A 13216-nucleotide genomic window follows, 5' to 3' on the forward strand; every position below is an offset into this window, starting at 1 on the left:
GTATTTTCTCGACTAGGTACTTTTCCTATTACAAATGCTTTCCTAATGTACAGAATTAATAAGTAAATAAATAATTCAACATTTCGAATACGTAAGTCAATCGCTCAAATTAAAATGTAGATTTCATACATTCATCCTGCCATGTAGAAAATACATAGTTTACAAATAAAATTAAATATTGCACGATCTGTTGATATACACGGTGTTTCTTTGTATTCTTGCGTTCATATTTACCGAGGTACAAGTAATGTCACTGAACACAAATCAGTAAAAAATAAATGTCCTAAAATTTAGTTTTTTAAAGTTGAGTTCATTGGTTGAGTATAATTATTTTATCTCTGTAAATATGGCAAGGATGCAAAGTAACATCCTGTATTTAAAAGCAAAATAAAACATAACAATCATTTAAATAATTTCTATACCGAATCACTGAGGCATACTTACTTAATTAATAGTTTTAAATGTAAGTAGGTAAATGATTGTAACTTAAATTATTTTCGAGTGGTGTTGTGTAAATACCACTACAGATGTTTGGGGTGCAACTATGCGAAACGATTTGATATTTTCAGCATTTTTCTGAAACGTGAATGGTTTCATGTGTAGGAGAGACAATAAGTTACATCGTTTTTCAGAGTAGACCCCTTCGCTTGAAGAATTTCCTTCGCATAGCAATTGTCAATTAAAATGTGGAGATATATTTTGCTATTCTAAATCTTTGTAGTGATGTAGTGTGCTAGTTTTCACTTGGATCCTGTATTTGTAAGATTTTAAAGTTTTACAAATAAACATTTTACGCTTGTTGTTCAGACTTAAATCAAAGTTGGATCCTTGTAGGAAGTAGACTTATTACATTTACATACCTATTGTAGTCGATAATTCGATATTTTGTGTGTATTTTCATTTTGAGCAGTTTGATTTCATGATTTGATGCCAACAAGTCGATGTGACTATTTTCTAAGGCCTATTTTGAACATGCTTAATGAAAAACAGCATTTATCCTGAAAGATATAGCTCTATGTTTTTACCTACCTACGAGTTTCACGCCTATCTACTTTTAAAATGTAGTTTAGAGATTCTGAGATGAAGATTTGGAGTGAGGATACCTACTTATGTTGGATAATAAAATAACTTTATCACTAAAAATTGTTTCATTTGCCCTGAATGGTTACGGATACTTCGTAAATGCAATTTGAATAGTTTCAGTTCATAACTCCTTTGTGCATTTACCTACAACGTATTGGTGTTGAGCAAATAAATACTCAATACTCAAATGAATACTGCATGCATCAAACAAGGCTGTAAGTTTCTTTTAAAAAGATAAATAAATACCTATGTGATTAAAAAACTAACCTACCTAATAAAATGAATACTTTTAAAATTAAAAACAAGAAAGTGAGCTGAAAGCTTGAAAACAAAGAAACAGTTCCATTCACCTACTTTCCTGCTACGAACTTTCGTAGCATCGTAGGTAGATGTAGCCGTAGCATGCGGGGGTTTTCAATAGTCTTTATTTGACTCTATGGCTGACTGAAATAATCGTATTCATTCAATACCTATCCACATCGATATTACTAACTTACGTCAACTCAAAAAAATCATCAAAGTATAAGTAAAGTAGGCTTTAAGGTTCGGCCAAACCAACGCGATCAGCCGGCATGCAGCGATGGCGAAGCTAATCGCGTTGGTTGGCTGAACCTTTACTGAGCATGTTCAATGTTGAGACACATACCAGTTTTACCCAGATACTTAACTTTTGTAAAATACGTACTACGTAAAGCACATAAAAAGTTTTCTTTCCATATTGCGTAGGTTGAATAACGATTAGAAGGTCACAGACATTTTAAGCCGGCACGAGCCGCTTTATGACTGAGTCGAATCAAAAAGCCTCCATAATAAAATAAACATTATTTTCGGAAAAATTACACTGATTCATACCCTGCAACTTCGTAACAAGTTATTTTTAAATGGTTTACCCCATCTAGGAATAGAACCTACAGCCTCCAGATCAAGTGTATAGGTATCAAGAGATTAGTACACACCATTTCACACCAACTGAATCTCTGAGGTTGGCCTACATATAGCCATACAGAAGTGAAATATGCCTACGTCATTTGGCACACGACTCATAATCGCCTGTTTTTATTACTTTTAAAGCATAACCTTCACTACAAACTTCGCAAATGCGTTCCAAAATTTCACCATCTGATGACGCAAAAGACACGGCATCGATTCGCAGAGCTGGCTCATTGCCAGCGCCTCAAGGGCAGGCGCTGCGATGGCGCGGCGCACTACCGTGCAATGTCAGTGCATGTGGTTATTGCACATTATGGAATAGCAAAAGAACATTACTGTCACAGAAGTAAAGTTCTAATGAAATAAGATCACGAAATTGTAAACAAATGCAAACTTTAAACTGCAACGGAAGGTATTTAGTTAAGTACCTACGAGAATTTTGAATGCTGAAGTAACGTTAAAAACAAATTAAAATTCCTTAAGTAGTTATATGTTTCTTTCCAATAATTTTAGTCAAAAGTGGGATATAACGCATTGATACTCAAGTAAATATGAGCTCAAGTAAATACGAAGCTACGAGATTCTCGTAGCATATTAAGATGCTTACGAATTTTAATTAGGAGTAGGTAGAACTGAAGAACATAAAATATTGATTTTAGACATTAATTAACGTATGATAAACAAACAACAGAACAACAACGGTCGTTAATAAACGCACGCAAGCAAAACAGGAAAAAAATAATATTATACAAAGGTTATCATCGAGGTGAAATTGCATCCCGACTTTGAAATATAAAATGATCATTCAACCCTTATAACTTACTTACTAATTATTATGTGCAACGCGAATGTTAAAATTCATCATTTAACCTACAGCAGTGGACGTCTAATGGCTGAAATGATAATGATGAAATGTTTGAACTTACTAAAATTATATCAAATATCAATAATTGATCATAGCACGCAGACTTGATGAGAAGGCTGACGTCAGGTAAATACTACTTACTATCCAAAAAGTTACCTTTATCAGAGTATTTAGTAGCTGTGAGTTTGAAACGCGAAAGTTTGTAAATTAAGTTAATGCACGGATTTTAATGAAAGTTTACTGTGTCGTTTATAAGTATAACATCACAGTAATTTATAATAATCTGTGACTAACTGAATCTCACGCGGGCAAAGCTGCAGGCAAAAGCTAGTAGGCACTAATTAGAAAATCGTGCAATATGCACCCCGTAGGGGCAACTAAGTACCCGCCCACTGGACAACAATCAAAGTTGAAGGGAACAGTAATTGGACTCTGATTGCGAAGCTGCAGTGGACCGTTCTCTCGCTGTAAATGATTGGAAGGGGTGTGTTGAGAATATTAAACTCTTAGGCCCACGGTAACCCTGTTTTGCTGGATCCAGTAATGTAGGATCAAAAAAATTTGGAATGGTCGTGTTTCAAAAAAAATCAAAAACAAACATGTGTGTTTTAAATTTGAATTAATACAAATTCGAACCGAGGGTATCTATGTTTTTTGCAGGACTCTGTAACCACCGGAACACCGAGTTCGGGATATTGAAACTATTTGAAACACGTTGCTAAGGATCCTACAAAAAGCGAGATGTCTCTGTGAGAACAAGTCCTTATTATGTAAGCTTACTTAGTTTACATTATGAAGATGAGGTTTTACGATAAAGTCAGTAGAAACTCTACATAAAGTTCTAAGTTTTTCATTACATACATAACATTGACTGGTATGGTTTGGTACCTATATTATTTTCTACAAAACCCATCCTATTTACCAATAGATAGCAAATTCACGACCTGCAATTACTTAGGTACTATAATAACGTGGATATTAATATTTGTAAAAAGTCATTATCATGGCTTTCCCTCGATGGCAATATGAGTAACACGCAAAACAGTTTTAGGTTCAACTTTAGACCTTTCGTATGACCTAAAGCTGAGTAAAAATAGAAATAAAAATAAAAAATGTATTTATTTAAATGGACGTGGGCCTTCTGATACCGAACTATTGCAACATATTTTCATGAAACTTATAGCGAATGTTTCTCGTTTCGTACTCGTACGTCGTAAAAACATTCTTTTGAACTACATACGATTTAACTTGTCACTTACTCTTACACACATCCCACACTTACCACAGCTGCAATTTTTTTTAAATTGCCCTTTTGTCTTATTCTGGTATAAGTTACCGTTTACCGCGACTCTACTAAAGGTCTTGTAATCTTGGGAATCGTGTCGTAAACCCTGGATCTTTATTAAGGATCAAATCATTCCAATCGCAAAAAAATTTGTTTGTAAGTAGTCTGGAACTACTGAACCGATTTTGTAAAGTTTAACTGGTAGAGAGCTACATTATTTCTGTGCTTTCATATAAAGCTTCTATATTACTTTCTGGCGGGCGAATCCGCGGGCAAAAGCTAATTTTATAAAGTTTAATGCATTTTAAGATATAGTTTAGAGGTCCTAAACTTGTCTTGAACTGGGCGTCCGATACTAAGACCAGGGAGCTCCGAGCACAGACCCTGTCCTATAAATAACGAGGTTTATTAACTCTTAATCAATATTTTCAATACCCACTCACTTGTAAACATGTAGGTAGATAAAGAGTTTGTTTATTCAATCTGTGTGCAGAACATTTTCAATCAAGTGGGTGTTTTGATTTCGGGCGTTTCCATGAATCAACTAAAAGTATTTATTAAACGCTCTACGAGAAAAAATTACCCAATTTTTATTTTTACTTCTCACGCTTTCCTGATTAGGTACCTTTTTTGTATTCTGTCTGTGTAAAATATTAAAAAAAATTAGTAAAACTAAACTGTGACACATAAAATATTTAATTTAAACACTTGCGGTTATAACCATGACCCTGGTCAGACTTGATACCTGACATTAAGTAGGTTGAATTAATAAATTATGTATGTTCTAAAATAGAGACGATGAAATTAAAATTGTGATGATACATAATAGAGACGATGAAAGTACGTGGCAGTTGATATCGCACGTCATAGGAACCCTACCCTACATTATAAATGTTTCTACCCCCCTGAGGGCAAAAATCCGCACCTGGAAAGCCGAGCCGAGCTACATTTTTGCATGGCAAAGAAAGTATTCGCATGAATTCACCCCCCGATGTTACCCGAACAGCGACGGAGAGTGCCGAGTGAAAACAAAATGGCGGTTTTCCCGCGCATGCCTACAGCCCACCTCCGGCGAAGGTGTGACGTCACCTGAGAATAGGGGTGGTTTTGGTTCTATTTACTTATTTATCGATGTTTTTGAAAATGAGAACATCGTGAAAATCTTATTATTGTTTATTTAATTTTTCGTGCGTATAGGTAGGGTGTAACAACCTCTTGCGTCAAAAATAAACACTTGCATCAAAGAATCATAATATTTTATGAAAAACACAAAAATTGTGCATCACTCATTGTGTGTATTTTTACCCATTTGTTCTTAATTTACATAATACATAAAATAAATCTATATTTTATGCAAGTCGAATAGGCACGTAAATGATTGGTAAAAATAATAGGTATACATATCGTGGTAGGAATAAAGTGAATGTCTGTATGTTACTTATCGGGTTGCCTTTTACTCAGAGTGTATATTTGAAGGTGTTCCTTGTTCCTCAGGCTCCTATAAATAGCGGTCGTTAGTGTCATATTTACAGAAGATAGCGGTTTAATTAAGTCCTCAATTTGCAGCTTATCGTGAATATTTTCTTATAAACAATTATGACATGGTCAGAGGCGGGGCAAGACCTAAATTTGATGTGGGCAAGACAGATTTCGCGAGGCCTTGTTCTGTGGCGACCTGAAGACGGATTTTATGAAATAATAAAAAAAAGGGTCAAAGGTCTATACATTGACAGTTTCTGATTTCTTGATTCCGTGATTATTTTTAAAGGAATATTGCGCCAAAGAAATTAGTTCGTCACTTAAAACCGTGTTGTTGCTTAATTTTGTGTCTGATTATGGCTGAATTTGTTTGGAAAAAAATATATTTTTATTTTTAACTACATTGTTTAGCTATCAAGAATTTATATTTAATAGTCAATGTTCGTATTGTGATATTGTCATCTCCACCTTGTATACATTTTTTCAAAATTTTTGATGCGCGAGGCCCCTTGTACCGCGAGGCCGTAGGCGGTGGCCCACGTCGCCTACGCCTTACGCCGCCTCTGGACATGGTGATTGAAGAGTTTGTACACAACCTAGGAGTATAGAGACGCGATGTTTACTATTAAAAGTGAAGGCTAAGGACAGTGTCGCATAATGTTATCGTTATCGTTATATCCCTGACAAGTACCTGTAATATTAGAAGAAGTTACATAATAAATAAGTTAACGAAGATCAGTTAAGGTTTACAGACTTACGCCCGTATTCACTCACATACGATGCTTGCTTAAGTGAAGCAGCAAATCGAACGCACAGCGTTGAATAGAGCTCTGTAATTGGTTCATGTGTCACCCTGTGCGTCCACGCGCACTATGAGACCTCATAGTAATGTTTGTGAATACGGGCGTTAATCATCACTATTGCAGTTTAAAGGACAGATAATGATGACTCGCATTATTAAATAATATTTAGTTTCTGTCGTTCTTCAAATACAGATTACTCACCACACCGAAGGTTCATTTTGCCCAGATACAATGCATGTACGAGTGCATTGTATTGACATGATAACAAGGTTCAAAATATTCTGATAATTATGTCAATATATTATTATTGCAAGTTAATTAGTCCGATAACAAGATTCTTTATTGTTTTAAGATAAAATGTCTGACCTGCGAACTATGATACAATTGGGTGTAGGTAGATGGCCGTGTGATTCGGCAGTGTGGGCCGAGCATTCGTGGCAATTAGAGCAATTAACTAATTGTGCTGCTTGATTACGTGGCAGCAAGTACATGAAGGTTTTTGAAATGTTTTCTTAGACTTCCCACTACCCAAGAGTATTACATTTTATTTCGACATTGACATTTTAATAAATCACTTAGCGTGTAATTATTATTTTTCCCAACTACTTTTTGAATGCACATAAAATTGTTAACACAATAAAAACTTGATGTTTATTTCATATCAACTGGTTCAAAGACACATTTTACGCACGTTATTTAATTTTATCGATATAATGTAAGCTGTTGGCTGGACATCCCTAAACAGTGTCGATGTCGGCAGTCAGTGTGGTACCTTCGCGGCGGATGTCCGTCTACCGCGTGCGAAATTTGAATTTTAAATGCAAATTAAAAAAATCGTGAAAACTAAAGGTTCCGGAACTGTGCTGCGTTTTACGTTCTCTTTTCAAAGTTTCGAACACTTCTGTTTTGGACTTTCCTTCGATCCCGGTAAGTTTCATTTATTTATCAACATGATGTACACTTTTCACTAAATTAATTAGAATTATTCTAAGTCTTATAGATATAGTTAATTCAATTTGGATTTAATACAATTAATTTGTCACTTTTAATTCAGTCTTTTTTATAACCGTGCAGCTTGCATTAAAAATAAAAGAACTAACCTTGACTCCGAATCTCTTCAACTTTTCAATTTCGAATCCCATCTCTGTTTTTATTTTTGTTTTTTAAATCCATCAAAAAGTCACAGCTAAAAAGGATTACGAAAAAAGAGGTTATATTCCTATACACGAGGCCCATGGAGGTTGTATGCCCGATATTGATTATGCGCGGGGGAGTGCAGGGGATGCGCTGTGCTGTGGAAGGTCAGGACTGTCTGGACACATGGCATACCACGTGACTGAGAATTAAAAAAGTAAATAACAATTAACTAATTTAACATACATTTAATTAGTATAAATATTAAATATTGCATTAGGTAACTACCTAAACTATTTGCAAAGGCGAATACACTTTGAATGGAAAACGATTATGTTTCACTATGACGTAAGTAATGTTAAAATTTTAACTATCCATTGAATTCAAACCTCATGAAATCATAAATTTTTCAGCAAATTGAAGGCTAACTTGACTTTCAGGGCTAGAAAATGTTTTTTTTTTTAAGTTGTGCCTAGAAATTATTGGATAACGGTGTCAAGTACCCCATTGCTTACAACGCCAGTTTCCTACGCGCCCGTGAAGCCTGGTTTCCACCAAAACGGTGAAAATAAATGTGTTTGAAAAACCAGTCAGATTTCAGAACCTAAGCTTTCAAACTTTGTCATTCAAACTCATCTTTCCGCTCCGCTTTGGCGGAAATCGGGTCTAATGCGCATAGACAGACACAGCTTGACTACTTAAAATCCCACCTCTTTCTCCCATCAGTCCATCGCACAGTGTGTTATGGGACTGTATAAACGGACATTCTCATTGATTTGATGAAACGTATAGAGCTCAGTTATACAAACATGATAGTAAAACTCCCGTTTGAAAATTCCACGTAGTTTTCGCGGTATCAAAATTCAAAGTTACCTATTTTTTTACTTCAAAATTATGCAAAAATATTCTCACTCGTTAACTAATAACATTTAATTCAGAATTGTTATAATACTTCATAGAGCACTTAAAACTACACGTAATAAGCGTATTAAGTGCTTCGTAAACGCATTCAGTTAATTAGGAGAAATGATTTTAGTGATTTTTGTTTTTATTTTTTTTCTCAATTATACCTTAATATATGCAAACATTTTTAATTGCAAGATATAGTCTGATATTTAATCTAATTGTATTAATAAAATCAGCTTTAAACTCCGTGATATATTTGAGAAAAAACATAAAACGTCTTAATAAAATTTTTACGAGTCTAGGGTCGACAATTTTGGAAGGAATAATTCATGTCTAAAAAGTTTCAAATCCCGCCTGTTATGTGCATAGTGTTGAAGGTTCTAAAAAGTCACATTCACATTGTTTTTAACCGACTTCAAAAAAAGGAGGAGGTTCTCAAGTCGAGTCTTTTTTCTTTTTTAAAACTCTTATATTAACTTAAGTTGTATGTAAGTAACTAACTAAAAAAGTATGTAAACAAATCTAGGAAGTCGAATTTATCCTACCTTTAATAATTTTCTCATCGATTTGAAACCTATGTAAATCGAATGTCAATACAATAATTTGGTACAATCGAGCTGATGATATTTAAACATCCAAAAGAAATATTGCTATTAAAAAGTGATGGGAAATTTACAATTCTATATGGCGCATATTTTCAATTTGATTTTCCTCAAATATATCACGGAGTTTAAAGCTGATTTTTTTTATACAATTAGATTAAATATCAGACTATATCTTGCAATTAAAAATGTTTGCATATATTAAGGTATAATTGAGAAAAAAAATAAAAACAAAAATCACTAAAATCATTTTTCCTAATTAACTGAATGCGTTTACGAAGCACTTAATACGCTTATTACGTGTAGTTTTAAGAGCTCTATGAAGTATTATAACAATTCTGAATTAAATGTTATTAGTTAACGAGTGAGAATATTTTTGCATAATTTTGAAGTTAAAAAATAGGTAACTTTGAATTTTGATACCGCGAAAACTACGTGGAATTTTCAAACGGGAGTTTTACTATCTTGTTTGTATAACTGAGCTCTATACGTTTCATCAAATCAATGAGAATGTCCGTTTATACAGTCCCATAACACACTGTGCATCGCTACAACTCGTCTACAGCCAGGACCCACAGTTTTCTTCCAATGAAACAAAACCAGTGAAGGTTATGTAACTAGTCTCGGAGGGTCAGATTTTATCAGAAGAATGCAGGAGGGGTTTGAAATATACGTTTTTGGAAGATCAAGATAAACGGTAGGTAAGGTGGGGCACAATGTTACACGGGGTGCAATGTTACAATGCATATTTCTCCTTCCCTTTCTATAGTTGTATGATGTTCAGAGGCTCAATTCAGCAGCTCTTATGAGCTTAACAAACGTGTATAGTGTATACCAACATCATACAACTAATAGAAAGGGACGGAGAAATATGCATTGTAACATTGTACCCCGTGTAACATTGTGCCCCACCTTACCCTACTTATCCTACCACACTTTTCCACCATTGCAACTCCTGTTACATAGTCAGGATCTACAGATTGGCCTCCAATGAAACTATCCAGAGAAAGGTTTAATACTTACCTTAAACTTTAAATAGTCATCTGTCTCCCACTATGCAACGGCGGGAAGTCGATATTTTAAGGATTTCGAACTCTTCATATACATTAATATATTCTTCTGATTAAATTCGTTGGGTGGCAAGACAGTTAGCTATCCCCCAGGACGTGTAGGTACTACCACAGATAATATAATAGGTACGTACTACTCAACCTTATTGGAAGATAGTTATTATAGTTAGTTGCTATCACAGCACAGTAACAGTAAAGATAACTTGAAAATATCGTTGTAAAGTTAATTATGATAAATACCTACCTAAGTTGCGTGTTCCCCGTCGATTTGTACGTTTCCATCGATTGCAAGATAAACAACAAGGAGTACCTATGTCAAAGTTAATTAATTCGAACAGTCGGTCTTTTAGTCTGTACTAATTAATAGTTGGTGCTTACGTTACACGATTATCATAAACTAAGTAACTGTGACCGCGACTTCGTACGCGTAAAAATAGTTTGAATAATATTCCCGTTTTAGTAAAAATTTTCTTTACTGCTCCACCCCTATTGGCTGTATGATTAAGATTAGCCTTTAGGCCTAAAGCCCTCCTCGATAAATGGACTATCTAACACAAAAATATTTTTTCAAATCGGACCAGTTGTTCCTGAGATTAGCGCGTTCTAAAATAAAAAACTTTTCAGCTTTGTAATATTTGTTATAATTTGAAAAATCAAATTGCCTAATAAATATTTATAACTAAATCGTATATTTTTAGCAAAAACAATAAACTTTCAAAATTACAGTTACACTTAACTGTTCACCTTAGGCCCCGTATGAGCATAAAACCAAGCTAATTTAAGCTATTCGCATTTATTCAGCATGAAAAGTTGTAAAACATAACTTTAGTTGGGACATTAAAGCGCTTTTTAAAACCCAAACTGCCAAAAATAGCCTTTTAAAGGTCCAATCAAAATAAATTACAAGTCTACATAAAATATAACGAGATATTTTACGAACAACAATAATAAAACGAAACCTTAGTAATAATAGTTCACAAAATATAATTAAAAGCACATAACTCAGTCAGAGCCTGAGAGCGGCCATTGGAGGGTGTTTTTGTTGATGTCAAACGTCAGTAACTTCAGATTAGGGATGTTATGGATATGTAGTTTCGGTTACGGTTACGGATATTTTTTTATTTTGGATATCCGAAAGTTTCGGTTACGGTTACGGATATCTGTGCTTTAGAATGCAATTTGCAATAGTTTTCCAACACGGTTCATTCATGGCCGCACACTTTAAAAATAAAAAGTAACATCGAATAAAAAGTAAAATTGATACAAGATGGCACTATAAAGGTAAATCGGGCTGTTATGCCTTTAGATATAATGCTATACAAAAAACAATTTAACTGCCTACATCCGAAACTATCCGAAACTTTTGAATCGGTTACGGTTACGGTTTCGGATATTTTTTTATTTCGGATATCCGAAAGTTTTGGAACCCTTACAGTACGGACATCCCTAACATCCCTGCTTCAGATGTGCTTCAGATTTGTATGCTCTGTCACGTCGTAATGTCAATGTCACCCATCCCGTGCCGCTCTAATACCTCAGTCAGTGCCTGAGAGCGGCATGGGAGGGTGTTTTTGTTGACGTCAAACGTTAGCAACTTCAGATGTGCTTCAGATTTTTTTTATCCACAACGAGCGAGCTCTTGGCCTGTATCTCACCTGATGGTAAGTGATGATCAGGCCGAAGGTGGAAGCGAGCTTCACCCGGAATCCTCAACCACGGAGGAACTGGCTATCTTACCTTTAACTGCCAGAACACAATAATGTTAACATTGTTTTTATGGCGACAGACTTAGGTAAGATGGTGGATAGCTAGCCAGGCGGACTTAGAACAAGCCTTACCACCAACCAAACCGAACAGAAAAATCTGCCCCCACTGGGAATCGAACCCGGGACCACTGCGTCTGAAGCAGGTGGTCTTACCACTAGACCACAGAGGCGGTGCCTAGTTCCATAGATAATTCGGTGCAGTCCTGTTGTCCCCCCTGCTTGGCCCCCCTAGGGGAGCCAACAGGATTTCGAAATCCTGTTGTCCCCCCTGGCTAGGGGAGACAACAGGACTAGATTTTCAATCAATGATTTGAGGACTGTTGTCCCCCCTGGCAAACATTGGGTATTTAGAAGCCATATATTTTTGTAACATTTAAGAATTTCTGGAGTACCTGACTAAATACCATATTGCCAAACTAAATACCTAAACGTAGGATGTCAAATAATAATTAACATTTAACGAAAAAAATATAAGTTGTTGGTACCGGTAATATTTCTGACTGTTCCAAAATCTCGGACTGGATTTTTAATCAATGATTTGAGGACTGTTGTCCCCCCTGGCAAACATTATTTAAAAGCCATGTATTTTTATAACATAATTTGTAAAATACTGAAGTCCTTGACTGAATGCCAAATTCCCAAAGTGAGTGAATACCTAAACGTTTGTTAAATAATAATTACCATTTTGATAAAATCATAATTATCTTTATTAGTTTAGACTAATTAAATTAGTACTTACAAATCGTCAAATGCTCTTAAGGAGCCTATACATGTCTCATTCTTTTTTGCCCTACTACCTAAACGTTTGTTCAATAATAAATGATAACGAAAAAAATAAGGTTTTGGTGCCGGTACTGACACCTAGAAACTTGAAATTTGGCAGGTAACTAGGTTCCTTATAGGGTGAAGACATCTGCCAAGAACGGATTTTATTTATCTATTTATTTAAGGATAGGAAATAATACGAAGCATATAATAGGATTTTACGAAATTCCACACATACTTAAGGGGGTAAAACGGACTCTACTCGTACGAAGTTGCGGGCGGCCGCTAGTTGAATCACTGAGCAATTAATTTGTTGAGAATTAATTATGATTAATTTAAAATTATGCAGTTTTAGTGTCCTACCTACTAATATTATAAATGCGAAAATTTGTGAGTATGGAATAGTATAGATGTTTGATACTCTTTCACGTAAAAACTACTAAACGGATTTTTAGTCAACTTTACAGAAGACAATATTTTTTATACATGAGAATATCATATACTTACTTAGCTTTTGTTTACAGCTTT

The 13216-nt window shown here is 34.9% G+C and overlaps 1 protein-coding gene across 1 annotated transcript in view; it reads left to right on the forward strand.

Moving 5' to 3' along the window:
• The first annotated feature begins 7113 nt into the window (after nt 1-7113).
• The window catches only part of LOC135082774 (sodium- and chloride-dependent transporter XTRP3), a 41750-nt gene continuing 35647 nt past the window's right edge, over nt 7114-13216 (forward strand). Inside the window, exon 1 of the mRNA XM_063977540.1 lies at nt 7114-7372. The gene's annotated coding sequence lies outside the window, so the exon portion shown is untranslated. The remainder of the gene's footprint in view (nt 7373-13216) is intronic.

Source organism: Ostrinia nubilalis, chromosome 22 (genome assembly GCF_963855985.1).
Source record: "Ostrinia nubilalis chromosome 22, ilOstNubi1.1, whole genome shotgun sequence".
In the NCBI taxonomy this organism is placed as follows: Eukaryota; Metazoa; Arthropoda; class Insecta; order Lepidoptera; family Crambidae; genus Ostrinia; species Ostrinia nubilalis.